This window comes from Bombus terrestris, chromosome 14 (assembly GCF_910591885.1).
Source record: "Bombus terrestris chromosome 14, iyBomTerr1.2, whole genome shotgun sequence".
Taxonomy (NCBI): Eukaryota; Metazoa; Arthropoda; class Insecta; order Hymenoptera; family Apidae; genus Bombus; species Bombus terrestris.
In genome coordinates this window covers 11,501,110-11,516,413 of record NC_063282.1, presented here as the reverse complement: position 1 = coordinate 11,516,413, position 15,304 = coordinate 11,501,110, and the positions used below count along the sequence as shown (strand labels likewise).

The following is a 15,304-nucleotide window of genomic DNA, read 5'->3' as shown; positions in this document are numbered from 1 at the left end:
TATTGCAAGGACATGCGTAAAACGAAATTGAGTCTAATTAATTGATAATGAAAAGCTGTTTCCTGCTTCTGCATATATAAATCCAAGATATGATAATAAGTAACTTATGCCATTGGATGAAGCCATCTAAGGATCAAAGCCACTCACTCGTGGTTTCGAATGACATTTTATGACACTAAATTAAACAGGACATTTATAGATCACGGGTGTCAAGTGTGTAGTCAATGATACAATGATAGATTAAGAGATTGTCATATATAGATTAAGAAATAGATTAATCAGTTTAATAATCCAGTTGGAAAAATTCGATGAATTCTATGGCAAAATTATGGCAAAATTATACACAAGAGAAATGCAATATTTCGTGTTCTCGAATATGTACATGCCGAACGAACATTGCGAACAAACTAAATGGAGTAATTATAAAGATTTGTAAAATATAATTCTTTCCAAAAAGGAAAGCTAACGTACAATTAGAATGTCTATATTGATTTGAGATGTAAATGTAAGAGCAGGTCAAAGTATACAAATAATTTCGTAATACTTTTAAACGAGCATGCAGGTTTTAGTAACTGCATATGTAAGCATATGCCTGATCAGGTGCTAATTATCGTGCATCGCCATTGGCCATCTACAGTCACGTTCAAAGTGACGTTCAAGACACGTGAAGTGTGTCAAACGCATCCGATCTCTGTTTGCGTTTGGCATTTATGGAATAATTTGTTCGTGAAATTACGTTATGCATTTTAAACACCGAATTGCCCAATTAAATGTAAATCCGTGCTAAGTTGTAAGAACCATTCTTTTAACTATATGTATATATTACCTATATGTATATCGTAAAATTTGATAATTTATAATTTCACATAATCCCTTTACATTTACACCTACATATAATCTATTCTCATATTTCTTGAATTCCTTTAAAAATATGTAGTCTTTTGCAACTTTATCGGTTGCTTCTGTTTAAAGAATACACTTTGTTGCACTCTTCCTTTCTCTCTTTGCCTCTCCTTTATTTAAAATTTAATAAAATTCTACTGAAATTTCAAAATTTTTCAAACTTCTTTACATTTTACATGACAAGTCATGTCGGTTTTTTAAAGGAAAGAAATACGTTAAAAGGCGTTTATATCTTCTATAAACGAAGCAAATGTACCGCCGTTCCATAAAAGCTTTGTTTAACGATCGCATACAACCAAATTCAACTTCATTCTTCCTGAAGGTATAGGTACTACTTACGTACATTGTTCGAAATTTCTTTTGTTCAAATATCGGATCCAATTTTGAACATTTATCCGAAAGAACAGCAGTTGCTAAAAAAAGTTGGCGATCAGTGTCTTCGACCTAGAATATGAGAATCCTGTCAATTTCACAGATCGATGATTTCTCTTCTGCGAACATCTCTTTCCTATCCGTTTCGAAAGTAGTGCCAATTTCGTACCATCGATCATACTTATTGTTCTCGATTATGATCTCGTTTCTTTGACAAGACAAACGATTTGCCATCGCATTTTACGATGATGGTATTGTTGGTATCGATACCTTCGAGCATGGTATCACTGCTAAACAATGGTCATTTGCCATGAGGGAAGTCACGTGGTACGATAGGGGTATTAGAGCGAAGAAACCCGACGTGAAATTGGCTTAGAGTCACCCCAACTGTAAAGTAATGTCTCTTCGAGCTGCATCATGATATTCAACTATACTTGACAATACCAACTATACTTGGACAATACTTGACTACGCCTAATGTGGTGTATAAGCCGGTCAAATCACGAACATCGTGGCTTCTCAGTTACAACCATGTTATTGGCTACGAAAACTTCATTATTAACGACTATCAATTTCAATTATGTCGCATTTTCGTCAGGGTTACTTCGTTGCAATTTACGTGGTTTCCTATGATGAAACGTTCTATTGGTATTTGGTAATTATAGACGCTATATGGGATACAGTGACATTTATAATGAAATAAATTGAATAAAACACAAAACGGAGTGACGAAAGTTAACTGTAATTGTACGTAAATCTGTACAAGATAGGAAGTACTTAAAAATCCTTGTAAATCATTCGTGTTTTATGTCAATTGCGAAACCTGTTAACATTTTTGTTACTAGTTTATAGGAGCAATTTATATAGAACATGAATTTCAATTTTGAATACTTTCAACACATTGTCTGGACAGCACAGAAATTCTCTAATTCTTTGAATATATAAACCAATGTCGTGTATTGTAGGAGTAATATATTAGATAATTAATTAGAACAAAAATTATTGGACAGAGGAACTTGTTATTTTTACACTATTCAGTAATATTAGACTTAAACATCTTTCGAATGACAAACTAGATGAAGTGAAAGGTCAGAGGTCGTGTGTTGTAGGAGTAATATATTAGATAATTAATTAGAACAAAAATTATTGGACAGAGGAACTTGTTATTTTTACACTATTCAGTAATATTAGACTTAAACATCTTTCGAATGACAAACTAGATGAAGTGAAAGGTCAGAGGCTTTTCCAATCATATACACAGTTCCGCTGTCTTAATCCTTTCAGCGTGACGGTGTAACGGTACAGTGCGTGCTATCAATGGTTATACTGCTGCTGCGTAATGTTTAAACCACGTACCACTCTAAACAATACCACTGTGAACTAGATATCTGCGTTAATTGTTTCAAATGTGATCTCTTTTTCAAAGGAGTTACAGATCCCACGATCTCGTATAGACATATACATAATTGTACATTGTTTAAGAAAACTTGCGTTCTAGTTTGCACAATAAGCCAGGAATATTCTATGATATTTATTATAATAGCTTATTATCGTAGTTCGTAAAATTCAGCTATTTACCGTACCGTACAATAATTTGACGGGAAGCTAGCTGGTTGCTGCAATTACGTAAAGAGCTGCAGATTATCGATTATCTTTTACTTTTTATCACGAAAGCACCCTATCTTGTTGTTTATCTAGGTATTCTCTTTTAATAATTTATTTATTTTCTCAATGGAATATGTGTTTGGAGTATATTTGTCCCATTTTGTGTTATAGGATGATTTGCTGCACACTATGACAGGGAACAGTATATAATGCATGTCATTGATGGATCGATGATGTCTATCGTCACATGGATACACGTTTTAAGAAGAAATTAGTAAAAAATCAAATAAAATAAAATTACCTATCGATTATATTATAATTGAACGAATGATTCATCGACTACTCTCGTATGCTTTTGATAGGCGAAATAGAAACTCGTACTTGTGGCGTAACAATTTGTATTTAAATACCTCGGATGAAAATATACATATTTGTAAGAGAAACGGCACGTTAAACGCGCTAGAGAACCCTATGTAAATAAATTATAAACTTTAAAGGATCGACGCGAATTCGTATGACAAGTTAGCCTGTCTTTAACCATTGACAGGTTAGAATAACGATATACGACAAGCTACGATCGTGGCCGGTATCATTTATTATCCAGCTAAGCGGCGCGACAGTGTAAATCAACTGCAAAATTTCTCTGCAGCAACGGTCTAACACCCGACGATTCCGCAAACTAATCCGTGACCGACTTCGCTTTCCGCATAAAGCCCTTTTTATGTGGTTTGATATTTTTTTATCGTTCATCGCGACATAAAATTGGATCATGCTTCCTCGATATCGTGTTATCGGTGTTTGTCGGTGCAGAATGGAACTGCGATATTAATTCCGGTAACCGCGAAATATTCGTTTCGACGGAGCGTGTACTGGTGAACATTGAAATTATCGGTCTGCCTCGCGATCATTTCTCCATGACAATCGTCATCGAACAACGAACGACACATTTTTACCATCATCTTTTTTCTCTTTCCTCCGTCTTGTTTCTTCTTCGAGGACTACATTTCTAGAGAATCATATTCTCGCGAAGAATTACGTCGACTATACCTCGATAAGAACGTGAACGGTTAAAAATCGCGGTCAGCATGAATCGGCCAAACATGCTGCGATTTTTTTTCGTATTTTGCTTTTCACATTTCCGCAATCCATCTCACGAATCGTACGTGTCACGTTACTAAGGATCGCAATTGAATTTACGATATTTTAAACCATGTATGAATGGAAGTTTGTGGCCAGTCGAAACCGTTGTTGTTCTTATTACAGATTCTTGTGAGAAACATTCCCTCAACGATGGTGTCCATTTCTCTATCATTCGTATGATTTTAAGTTAGCAGAGATTTTATAGTAATAAATTCCGAGTACCCGAACAAACAACTGTGAAGATGAGCTATTTTTTCACAAATTACACCGTATGTGCTTATTATCTGATAAAGAGTACATATTTTGCTTGCAATAATTCGTTTTAATTTCTGTAAAGTTGTTTTGAAATTGGCGATTCATCGGTGAATTCAGTATGTTACGCATAAAAAGTAATAGATTACTTCATCTAAATCATCATTACGTGACTGTTGAAAAAACATACGTGCACAGCGTTTTAAAAGATGCATAGAATTTGCGTCGTGTCGGTGCCATCGGTGACTCCGTAAAAGTGTGCTAATTCCACAATAATGCGAAGCCCTACTTTCCAACCTTTGACCACTATTTGCTTCCATACTCGCTACGCTCGAACACGACCATTATAGTTTTCTTATTAATCAGCCGTAGGAGGAATGTGAATTATTGAACAAATACCACTTAATACTATTTCCATCCGCTACATATGAAGAAACGAAATAAAAAGTAATATAGTTGGTTATTTCCTCCGTCAAATGTTACACTTTTAATATAAGTTGTGCCTGAGAAAGAAACTCGCTTTAATAAAAAGTCTAATTCGGCGCAATTAACATCGTTGAAAGCGAGAAAATTTGCAAGTATTACGATTAATTATTAGCATTATTTATCCAGGAAGTTTGATATTTAGTTTCTCGCGGTAATTTTCCGGTCGGAAATCTCGTGCTTGACGAATTCACATAACGTACTTCCTATTGTATTCGTCGCGTCGGTTAGCTGCCTGTGATGTAAAATGCAAGAATTCTCATGAAGTCAGAATATTTACAAGATTGTTGAAAAATATTCCGATTTTAAATTTCATCGTATTGCATCTCTACTTTCGAATGAACGTTCGAAATTATATTAATTAACAATATAAATACAAATTCCTTATTTAGCAGCTCCTATAAAATTCAAGTGATACTTGTAGCAAATCTTGATCTTTAAAAATCGGTAAGGATACTACACATACATACAATCTAGTCACGATACTGATTCCTAGACGTGTTATCAGATCCTCGATTCACGGTTTACTGGTTTTCAAATGTTATTGGAGGAGAAACACGATATCGATACACGATACACTTCATTGAATTACCTTACTGAAATTGCATGTTCTAATTTCGGACGACAGCGACTCTACATATATAGTAAAATTTAAGTTTGCGTTTCTTAGAAAGTATACGAGTCTTCGCAGTTAGAATTTACAATTTTATAAGTATCTTAATAAACCGAATAGTTTGATATTACTTACCAACCAGGTAGGCACGTAAAGACATGGAGAATCTTTGAATAAAGAATCCGAACGACGAATTAACTCGTCTTTCTCGGTTAATAGATTCAAATCAGTATGCAATTAGCGCAAATATCGTACGAAACTGTTTTGAATATTTCAGTAAAATTTATAACTTCTTTTCCTTAATCGTTCCATATGTTTTAAACAACACTTTCACCCATTCTACTTATCTAGAAAAAACATTCTGCGTGGAAGAAAGATTCATAAAAACGACGTGGCACGGCGCGGCGTTATGAAATTATTGGTAGGTAGCTTTTAGCAGCGCTTTGCCATAGTGATAATCAGACCGCCTAGAAAACCTGGCAATAGCGATTCAACGAGCCATTGCTCGGTTGAAAAAAGACTCCTTTAAGACGGTGAACGGAAGGCAGACGAGTAACAATTTCTTTTAACGATCGAAATTTCCAAACGAACCACGAAGTACCGCTCTATTACGCGTGTCCAGCGTGCCGGGAAAATTCAATTGCAACGTTGGCGGACTGATAGGACAGACATAGTTCTGACTGGATAGTTGAATGGATCAGACTCATCGCAAAGTGTAAATTGTGCAATACACTTCCTACGGAACGAGTCGCGTCGATAATTACACTGGTCTTCTAATGACTGAAAATTCTCGATGAATGCAATCGCGATTCCTTTCTATGGAAATGAAACACCCACGATCATTTGGATGTGTAGGCCGAACAACGTCAGGGAATGTATTCATGGATAGACTCATGATGAATAGATCTCAGGAAACTCTCGTTATGCTTCCTTATCCGATTTATTTTTATAGTTCAGTTCCTTTTTGTAGTGAATGTAATCCATTATCGTCTACGTATTTATAAACTTCAGAATCTAATTAACTTGAATCCGTTGCTAGTTTATATCTCGGTTGCTTTTTCCTTCAAGTAGGATGTAGAAGAGTGGTACAGAAGTATGTGGTGTCACGTTACGGTAGCTAGGATGAAAAGAATAGTGACAACCGGAAAGGAAAAATATGACAGATGTTCTAAGTATTAAGATAATCTACCTGTGTGTATCGTATGTTGGTGTTACGTTTTATAAGAAACCAACATGAAAACTGTTACATAAAAAAAGATATTTGATTTTTGTTACCACTTTGCTGGAATATATCATTAATAAAAAAACATGCGCAACCGCTGGTACAACTATGGTGAACGTATGAAATGCAAGTTGAGATGAACGAGTTCTTTTTCTAGATACATAAACAAGCGGTGTGGTAATTATAAGTATTGCAATTCAGGCATTTCTTTCTCGTATTCGTAATTTGAATGTCGACAACAAAACTACGAGAAATATTTGTTTATATTTTTCTTATATTACTTTAATTAAAATCGTTTACGTATAATATAGTTAGATACATATTACCGGTCGGTAATTTTAACGTTAATAGATGTGGAATATGAAAAAGTAATCTGCGGTACGGATGGAAATGGAATGTAATTATGTGATGGACAACAATTGCACTAACAACCAAGGAAAGTAGTGTGGAAGCTATATAATTAACTGCGGAAGAAAGTCAAACCGCGTTGAAAAGACGACGATCCACAGGAAGATTCAGAGCTGAACGATCGTTTCGCAGATCATTGATCTTAGTTTCTAGTGTCTCTTTCCCTTCTTGCCAAGTGTAATATAACGTTACTAAAAATAAATCTCCAAGCTACCAATTCTATCTAATGTTATATTCCATTGTATAAAACTAGCAAAGCAAAAATTGTATCAATGTAGCGAATTAACTCGAAGTTAATTACATTATTCGTGTTAAGAATAAAATTTAATCGATTATGATAATTTTAAACAGGCAACACCTTTTGCTCCGTTAAAAGCAATACATTTCAAATAATAGCGATTGTTGAACGTGAAAACATAGAAACTTTATAGGAATACACGAAAAGATCGCGATATTTTCCAATTTTTCTGTCACCTTGTGATATCTAAAGACACATAATTTAATTTAATTTCATTTTATTCGTGTAATTTAAGCTCGATATAAAATGTTCTTGCAGTTCGCAAAATTAAACTGAATAATGTGAAAGAACACATGCTTTCCTCCTTGTCAGTTCCTCCACCAAATGACAGTGTAATTAACGACAATTAGATGGAAACCTGCTAGCGAAAGAAATTCTGCTGCGAAAGTGACTTTTCTATTACGAAACAGTATGAATATTTCGTATTAATTTAACGCAGCTGCTAGCTGCAGAATTAAGAAAGGTACTCGATGGATTTATAATCCGTGAACACGGATCAGCGATACTGCTCTTACGTTTCTATTTAAGTTTCAATGATTTTATTAATTCGTTTGACTGACCCAGATTGTGAGATTTACGCAACGTTTCAACATCCTATTTTATAAATCATGCGAAGATCTAGTTTAGATGTTGGTATCGATCGTAGAGGAAGTGGAAATGCATTTCCTGAATGCAACGAAGCGCACGAAAAGAAAAAAAAGAAAATTAACGCAATAGAATGCAACATTGTGGCGTGTAGCGACGAATTCATCATTTTCTTTTTTTATATGTCGAGTGTCACAGAATGTTACGTGATCCTTTCTGTGTAAATATAACAGTAAAATGATAGCAGAATATTTCTTCGTATTTAACCGACCCGATATGGAAAACATATAAGACTACACTGAATTCTTTATACTACATCCTTATCTATGTTATATACTATACCATGATATAATTCTAAAAAAGGAAGATTCAAAAATCGCATATTGAATCTTATTTTATTATTAGTTATAAAATAGATCCGATAAAGATAACTTTCGAATTATTATTGAAATAATTTCGCGTGAAAGTGCGGATGGCAAAGAAAGGCAGTGAAGTGTATCAAATATACCTTTGCGATACTCAAACACTAATGAAATCATTCAATAAATGGATCAGTACGGCTCCTGTACTTTCTTTTACATAATAATTTCCTTAGTCCTTATAAGCATAGCTTGGACGTTTGTTTCCTGTAATAATTTTCACGTAATCAGCGATCAACAGTCACGTCCTTATAGAGAGGCAAAATGTACCGGTCATCGTTCCACGTAAATGACCATTCATTTCTCCGATAGCGTTGCTTATTTTGTAAGTAGTCACTCACTCACTCGATGTGAAATTTTTACTAATGCATTCCTGACAGTAAATGAATCCTGACGTAGTAAACACACTATATAATATCGATCATTGCAATTTTTTATCGTTATATATTTGATTACTTCTATCGAAGAACAAAATATAATAAAAGTAATAAATAATTGCCCGTAAATATTTATTTCGTACGGAATGCTTTATAAAGGATTGAAACGTCACACACACACATCGTATATACATACATACATATATAAGGAATATTTATTTGTATCTTATTATTATGTTTATAATTTATCAATATTTCTCGTATTACTTAAGGCTAATAAGTGTTATGTACTACGATATTTGATTAGTTCTATAATTACAGAACTAACCAACTGGTGCACATGCGTGTATTTAATAGTATTTCTGCGCTCGTTGGTGTGTTAATATCAATCTTAAAAATAAAATGTCGCGTAACGAACTCGTATACGAAGAAGGTAAACAATTGTACATAGAGAATTGGATATGTACCATGATTGGAAGTAAATTTCGATATTCATAATTTTTCTATAATGAAATTTCTCTCAGGCTGCGAATGGTAAAATGACATCAAAATATAATTGGAACAAATTATGGAAAGTTACGAGCGTGTGAATATCATTTTTCCATTCCCAGATTGAAAGAAATTCTATGTGAATGTTAAATTTTCCTTTTGAAATTATTTTTTCTTTTTCATTTTTCCGAATTTGTCTTTCCTTTTCGATGGAAATAGCAGAAAATAATAGGATCGGGAATGAACGAGTTTCGCATGTGGGCGTGGTTGAAAAGCTTCTCTTTCGCGATTCACAAAGGCCTGCATTAACGTTCCAGCCGATTTATAACTGGTTCCATTGGTTATTGCCATTTCTGTAATGCACGTGGGTATCAGAAGCACTCTATAGTAACTTGCCCAGTCTTTCTACCTTTCTCTGAATATCTCCGATATTTGCTTATTTTAAATATAACTGGCAAAGATCGTTCTTGACCTTTTGTTTGCGATCGCGTTCAAGGTACATACTTACTTATGTGCATGCCTATTTTCTGACTACGTATCACCATATTTAATTTTTGCATGTAGAAACCAATATACAATACATAATGCGATATGTCTTGATCATTTAATACTTTGATAAATATTTATAAGAAATACGATTTGAACGATCTGACACGTTGTTTGTTTCTTTGGTGAATGATCTTTTATCGTTCCAGTTTATAATATCGCATATATATGTAGATCTGTGATACAATCGAATATATATATTATACTGGATGCTTACATACCCCAATATATAGTGTAAAGACAATTCACTTTATCGATTACTAATCCTACGATTCGATTGTATCACAGATTTATCATAACTGCTGACCTCTACGATATAGTGTGGCGCTCGACTGCCGCGTAGTGTCATTTAACGGTTGCGAGCAAGAGCGATGCGTAGCCGTAGCGTATTGTATTGTTGACTTTAGTCGAGGCTCGGTCGTAGGGATATATTTGGCGGCTGTCGAGTAATGTAGTCGAGGCTCGTACCAAAGATGTTAATATTTACAAGACTGATAGATCGATAAATCTCTCTGTTCTACTTTTTAGCATGTACTTCCAAGGTAATAACACTCGGGTACTCGAGTTTCGAATATTTTAATTAAACTCACTTGCTTATTAGAACACCTAAATACGCATTTTAAATGTAATTTATTTTCCCTGTGATAAACAATTACATATTTCTAAAATTCGATCGTATTACTCGATTCCATATTTATCATCGTACAATATTTAATTTAATTTATATTTATGTTAAATGTCGAATATTTTTTTTAAATCTGCTATTCGATAAAACAAAAATTGGTTTATCGATCATAATCCTAAAGATCTATCCGTATCTATTATCGATTGATTCCGTTGCTTATCAGAGACCAAAATGTTTCTTATAAATAATGATGATCGACATGAAAAGGCTTTAAAATTGCAGTTTTAATATTTTCATAGTTTACGCTTTATGGCATGAACAAATCTACGAATCGTTTCAGCTTGTAGCTTAATTTTAATTGACGCGTTTGCGAATGAATGCAAGATACGTGTTATGTACGTAGCGTGCAAAGCGCTCCTTCGACGCATTCGTCATGCTATAACATTTAGACGATTATTACAATTAATGAAAACGTTACGATTGCGAGTGATACGCCTATAAGAATTACAAATAACGTAAAGTGGATGAATTCTTGGAGCCTTGTACATAATGCAATAGTAAGAAACCAGTATGTGTATCATGAGAGAATTCGCATTATTTTAAGCAGATCATATTCTGGGGCAGGACTATCACGGTAATTGATTTAACGTCTCGATTGTTCAGTTACATATATACATGTATGTATATAATATATATTGCTCACTATTTAGGAAAAACGTAGGATCTAAAAGACACGTATTAAAACTACGTAATATTCTAATATCATACGACTAAGACCTAATGTTTTAACCAAACGAATCTTTCATATTTCTTTCAAACTGAAATTTGCTAAAAATAGAAAAACTCGATTAGGTTGAAAATGGTTCAAAATACGCGGTAGAGTAACACCAATTGAAATCCAAATTCGACCAATTATCGATCGAATAAGGCATTCGTATCGAACGATTACTTTTATGCCAAGCATTCCTGTTATTGTGATGTATGTACACTTAACCATAAAATATTTGTATGTCGATAAACATTTTAAGATGTTGCTTACCCGAATCATTGATTGAAGATCGATTTGCAGAGTGACAGAAGTCCCCGTGGTTCGCGAAGAAGACTCAGGCGAACATGATCAGGGACGCGGAATTTGAAACCAGTTGCGTGTCAATCGTAGAAAAAAAGGACCAGCTTAAAATCCCTGTCGGAAGTAAGTTCACAGCACTTAGCCACGGTGTGGTTGTCTAACCGGTACTCCGGTACTGTACATTCGAAACGATACAGACAGGATTGGCAAGCGAAGAACAGGGCACGCGAGTGCTGCTTCTGTCTTCGGCTGATGCTCGCTCCTCGCTACTCGCTGCTACACGGCCACAGGAACCACGTTGGTGCCCCCTCCTTTTCTCCGTTTTTTCTTCCTTACTACGTTGCCTCTCACAATGATCCGTTACTCCTTCCGCTTGCGTCTGCTAACTTTATCCGATCGCCCGTTCGTTCGTTCTTTCGTTCGATTGATACCGAGATTTATCCGATTAATATGAAACAGCCGAATCCCTTCAAATAACAATTTTAGTTTTCCTTGTTACACGACATTTCACATTTACACGATCAAAACATTTTCAAGTAAAGATATCGAGGATTGTTCTATAGTTAAAAAGTTACGTAAAAGATTTTTTATCATGTTTTTTATCCACTATTTTGACCTCATAATCCCAACCTAACTGTGTGCATAATAACGTAAACGTGGTTATAGTCAGACCGCGAATATTTATGCAAATTTATAGTTTCGCTGTCACACAAGTATACGCTTTAAATATATCGTAGATTATCGTAGAATTTTATAAATGTTATTATCTCTCTAGACACCAGAATTCATCGGATTTAAAAGATACTCGCATATATTAACACCGTTGGTATATACCTTTCACACTTTTGTGTTTCGTAGGATATATCATCTAGGCGATTAAATTTTCATAATTAGCTATGGATTACAGCAATGAATGAAGTAAATAGTGTTCTGCGGTTCTATCTAACGTTACTCTTCTTTTCGCTCGATTTTCCTCTGTTTTTTCTGCGTATTTTCCATAACTGTATTCGCCTTGTTTCATGCGAAATGAGATGCTAATAATAGATGATAATAAGATACGCGTAAAATATAAAGTGAATTACTTTAAACGTCTGTCGATTGGATTATACGATTTAATATCCAGCCTTTCCCATAATTCAAATATGTATGGTCAAATAGAAAGGCGATCTTGTACGAAAAAGTAAATGAAAGACATGGAATTTTGACATTTTCGATCAAAAATTTACTTTAAATATTTGTATAACACGTTTATATTTATTGTAATGGATACTGAAAAGTATAGTATTAAGTAACGATAACGATAAATTGTATTACTTTGTAATAAAGGTAGAATCGCCCAATTGTACTATCACTGATAAAACATCCTGTACATTCTACTACAATGGAAAAAGAATAAAAGGCCAACAGCTTCAGTTTCAGACTTTTTATGAAAATTTCATTATCCATTTATTATTTAAGGTTCATCATTAATATTTGTTTTACTCGGCATTTATGCAGTGTTTTGTCGCATTTATTACCTCAAAGTGATTAAACTTTCTAGCAGAATGATTTATCGGCGAAACTCAATAACACGCAAGGATTCGTGCGAATTTTCTTGATGGTAAGTTATTAGGCTATGACTATGACACGTTATATCGGACAGTTTCTTATCTAATTCCACGTACCAAGTAGCGCGTCAACATTTGCAAACGAGAAAAAAGAAGGAAAAAGCCTATCTGGAAAAATTGTTTCACGATTTGATGCATCAGTGCGTTCTCTAACGCGTTTTCATTCTTCTCGACTGAGTATTAACCGACACTGTACCATTCGTCTCGCAATTTTTTTGAAAACCGCGTGTTTCAGGAAGCGTGAACATTACATTCGATAAACAAGATATAACATATATTTGTCTTTCGTTCGGATCAGTTGTATTATACTTATATATAATATGAATATACAAAAATTTAACAAACTACGATAAATGCTTTATTATTTTACATTAACGCGTAAGAATATTCCGCTGTTATATTTTTAAAAGATAGGAACTTAATTTCCACGGTTAATATAATATTACAGCGTTTTTATTATTTCTCCACATTTTTACAAACTTGGCAATTTCACATTATGACCTTTTTCTACATACAATAGATAATTGGAATAATTTCTGAGCTTATATTGTTACATTTATTATTGTATAACCATAATTACAGCGATAAAATCTTAGATTTCACGCTAACTGTTGTTTTGTTGGGATGACTTTTCCTTTAATAATTTTGCATTTCCTTTAATATTTGAATAATTTTGCATAAACACAAACGCTCATTGTAATGTATATGATACGTAACGTCGTCTCAAATTATTCGTTTAATTTATCATCGTATGTTTTATGCGATAACTCCTCTGCTACGTATTTTTCATCAAATTATTTTATATTATATTTCAATTTTATTGCAGTTATAATTACTATTTTATTATTTGTTTTAATATCGTTCGACAATAACAGATCTTAACATTATTGATATTTTTACGCTATCATATGTATTCTATTTTACTGTAAGACTTTAGTTATCTATGCAAACAAGATAAGTTACATTCAGTGAATTAGGGACAGCTATGTTTCGCGGAACTTAATTAGTAGAAGATAATCAATAGTGCAATATAAAGAATTGCGAAAGTTTGTGCAAACTTGTATTCTTGCCATATAATCAAGCAAACGCATAATAAGTAATCATTAATTAAACGAATTTCACAGAAGAGATATTAATGTTGCAAGCAGCGTCAATTACAGAACACAATCAAGAAGAAATTATAACGAATTAAATTGCGATTAGTGTAAAAACCTGTTGAGTAGCGCGATGCTTGTGAAATATTTGCAGTGAACTAGACGGTGGAAAACAGTTTCTGAATGTTTGTATTATCTTTAATGATTCATGTGCATAAGTTTAGATGAAGTACCTCAAGTATCTGCCTACTTAGTGTCTTCTAGAAAAGTACTTAACACAATGGTAAATCGTTGCATTTTTGCTAAAGACTGTACACAGTTCCTTACTTACCTACTCTTGAAAATCGATAGTTTCTTTGTTAACTTAAATATTACATAGGTACACATGAATCTATGTTTTTTAAATCCCTACTGTCTAATGTACTGTCATCAAATAATTTGTTATTTATTTTATAATAGTTAATAGTTTTTAGTTTAGAGTTTAGAGTTTAGTTTAGTTTATGTTAGAACTGAGTACTGAACGAATAACGATAAATGTAAAATGTGTAAGATTTTTCGTAACGCACTTTTTCATAATACAAATTAACGATATTTTCAAAATTCGTTTAATACTTATTCTCTAGTATATTGGTTAGTATTTTATATGAGGTGTTAAAAAGTATCTTCACATGTCGCTATATTCGTTATAACGTCTTTCCCAAAATATTCTTTTATAAATTCGCAGTTAGTATTAATAATATAGAATTATAAACACGATTATTGCTTTAGCATGGATAGTTATGAAAATTGGTTACAGCGGAGAGAAATTTAATATTTAAACAATAAGAAACAGTTTACCACAAGATTGTTGTTATTTAATAAATTCTTAACTATAAAATAAAATTATGAAACGTATTACAAACGATACGTTATTAGATCTGTAAGAAAAAATTTATTTGATTAAACTAAATAATATTTTGATTTTTTTCTATATACACACGTATGTATAATATCATCGACTATTCGGTTACAGAGAATGAATAATGTATGTACATATGTATTTACATTGATCTCGTTTACCAGTACATGATAAAGTGAAAACTAATTAAATATTTAAAATCACAGATAGACATCTATACTCATACAAGAGAACGTCTTATTGCACTTAAAAGTATTTGTATCGATATTTCTGGTAGGAATTTAAATTAGTAGCTTTCA

General features: G+C 33.3%; 1 long non-coding RNA gene across 1 annotated transcript; it reads left to right on the top strand.

Moving 5' to 3' along the window:
* Positions 1–9,377: 9,377 nt before the first annotated feature.
* On the top strand, positions 9,378–12,826 carry LOC125386333. The gene is made up of 2 exons (XR_007226384.1): positions 9,378–10,254; positions 11,407–12,826. It is a non-coding gene; the product is annotated as an uncharacterized LOC125386333 (long non-coding RNA).
* Positions 12,827–15,304: the final 2,478 nt, after the last annotated feature.